At 34.4% G+C, this 3,150-nt stretch overlaps 1 pseudogene; it reads right to left on the reverse strand.

Annotated features, from left to right (window-relative positions):
• Positions 1 to 1,000: 1,000 nt before the first annotated feature.
• LOC100427631 (histone-lysine N-methyltransferase SUV39H2 pseudogene) lies at positions 1,001 to 2,088 on the reverse strand (annotated as a pseudogene).
• Positions 2,089 to 3,150: the final 1,062 nt, after the last annotated feature.

Here is a 3,150-nt window from a genome sequence, read left to right on the forward strand (position 1 = left end):
GCTTGTATCACACTACTGGCCTCAAACAATCCTCCCATCTCAGCCTCCCACAGTGCTGGGATTATAGGCCTGCCTGAGAAATGAGCCTGGCCGGTGAGAAAGATTTCATGTGTAGTTCTTTAAAATTGTATGCCACAAAGTTCTCTCACAGAATAATTTGTGATTTTGAGGATGCAAAATCATCTATATTAAGTATGTCTCCTCTTAAAAACATTGATTAAAATATACATATAAACACATGTGTATTGTATATGTTATATATAAAATATTTTCTATATATAAATATATTAAGCTTCTTTGGAATATGTATCAGAAATAAATACTATCCAAAACCACAAAATATTTTAGTAGCAATTACATTTTACATAGATCTCATAAAATATATTTTGAAAGACAAAAATCTAAAAATACTTTAATAAAATTATATTTTAGATAGTATTTTTTTAGTTAAAAGGTTTTACATTTAATGTCTTACCTTAAGTTTATATGTCATTGAGATGCCAATGTTTTAATGAAAAAGTAGAATATAGAGTATAAAATTAAATATCACCTATTTGTCTCAAATAAAAAGTACAGGGAGTATTAAATAGGAATGACAGTATAGTAACAATAACAGAACTTGTAGGTTTTCCCAAATTGAATTAACTCTATTTCTCTGAGTTCAAGGGGTATGGAAAGTTGAATGTTTGATCGCTCAGCAATTATTACATTATCAGTTTAACACCATTCAAATACTACAGAAGGCATTTCTCTATTCACATTGACTTCTTAAGTAAGTATGCATATGCTGAGCTATAAATAGTTTGCTTTCCATGTTTGGTCTCTATGCACTAAATATGTAGACTTCAAATCAGTCTGTGCAACCCAGTGGCCCTCTCTCCAGAGGCATCAGTAATGCATTTGGCAAATGCCTTGAACCATGAATTGTAAATTAACTTAGTTATAATCTTGATAATATGAAAAAAGACTTCCAAATACTTATTTTTGAAATGATAACATTAGAAAAAAGAAACAACAAACTACAATTATCATCACTTCTACTTCCTGAAAATTCATTTGAGGTAACCTCTGCCGGTCACAGCTCTACATTTACATACAGTTCTGACCCTCTTTTTGGCTGAGCTGTGGTCAATACACTCTGAAGGTATATCTCCAGAACCTTTTGTTTGATTGTCAAAAATCAACTCTTCTCCAGCATTTATAGTTCTCATGGAACACAGTGCTATTTAGGGAAGGCAAGTGTCAAATTATCAATGAAAACATTGAACACCTGAAGTTTTGGGTCATTACTGTGATTCACAGAATGAGATACAGCTCCATATTGAGCTGCATCTACCGTGAGTTCATCAGATGCGTAGTCCAGATCCTACGTTGTCATATAACCGCCCTCATATTTCAGCTTTTTCACTTGTGATTACCTTTCCAACACATTCAATGGCAAAACTCATTCTTTTAATCTTCACATGGATTTTTACACCCCAGCCATGGTCATTGATACTGTGAAAGATGCATAGTGAATTACTGTGTGCCTTTTTGTACAATCCTATTGGTACAGTGAGGCCCACATTCACAGCTTGAGATACATTTATAGATGGGAGTAACAGGTGGAATTTTAATTTGTTGGTTTTTACTCTAAGTCAAAAGAACTCCAGCTTCAGCAGGGCAACATTTTTCAAAGAAGCAACCTGTGCATGAACAATCAAAGGTGGCTTCATTTACTAAGCTGGCTCCGGGAGCTGGTTTGTGTTCATTAATGTAGCAGAAGTCTGAAAGTGGGCCTTCTAAGTGAACCCTATTTTCAACAAATATCAGTCTTTTATTATTCTGTCTTCTGTTGAGTTCATCTTGCCATCTCTGCAGGACTATCCTTTGTTTGGCCTTCATTACAATGTACTTGGTAATGGCAGGTTTCAAAGTTTTGTTATTGTCTTTTGGAGTTATTGCTTTGCCTTTCTTTACCTGAGATAAATAATTATGCTCACTATTAAAGAATTGCTGAAACAGTCATGGGCCCTTGAGATTTTGCAAAGATTCTTAAGTATTTGTAGAATCTAGCCGTCATTTTCATTTTACAAGATATAATTCCATATTCTTCACTGCCTTGTAGTCACACAAGTAGTCGACCAATAGATTGGTGATTCCAACCTATTTACATGTGTGCTTTTCTTTTCTGCATATTTCCTGAAGAATATCAAGTGTAACTAGCCAAGGCACCATGCCAAGCTCCTTTATGCCTTACCCCAGCTGCTGCCACCTTGTGGATATTTCATTCAAAGTCTAACAGGATAGCTCAGGTGAACTAATGCCCACCCTTGCTCAGTCCTGTGAGACTTGGGGCCAATGCTGGGGGTCTGGTACCTGAGCATCTTGACATCACTGCAGGCACACCTCGGCCACAGTGTCCCAATACTGTATTGTTTTAATAACTACTTTTACTAGGCACTTATTATATGTCATCATCTCTCAGTATTGTACATATATTATTTAATATCTAACACTCTTTGTGTAGGCATTGTTATCTCAACTTTCCAGACAAGGAACTTGAGACTCAGATACAGTAAAATAACTAACCACAACTTGCTCAGATAATTAACATCATGACTAAGTAGCAGATCAAGTTGTGGGTGACTGAAACACAATATCTTAAGCACTACACTGTAATGCCTGGCTTAGGAATAAATTCTGTGTATCATAAGCAATATCCTAAGATCATGATATTATATAGATACATTTGACAATGTTAGTATTTAGTATTGGAATTTTTATATGACAAAGACATCTACTCCACATACAACAAATGATATCATTGGGTGATTTTCTTGAAAAGTTAACCTAATCTATATACTTAAGGGCCATATGTATGTAACTAAACTCCACCAGATTAAGTCTGCACATTTTGAATTTATTTGAAAATATTTAGCTTTCACCGTTTATTTGTTTCACCTAAGGAGAATATCTCTCTGTCCAATGCCTTACATGATATGAATTATATTACATGCCACCAAGGACTTTTATTCACTCCCAAACCCATTACTTGAAAATTAGAAAAATCAGAAATGTTAATTAAAAAAATTAATTTTTGGCAAAGTGCACTGTTTAGGGACACTCTTTGTATTTGTTCCTTCTTCCAATAATTCACAGTTCTTTATA

The sequence above is a fragment of the Macaca mulatta genome, chromosome 4 (assembly GCF_049350105.2).
Source record: "Macaca mulatta isolate MMU2019108-1 chromosome 4, T2T-MMU8v2.0, whole genome shotgun sequence".
NCBI lineage: Eukaryota > Metazoa > Chordata > Mammalia > Primates > Cercopithecidae > Macaca > Macaca mulatta.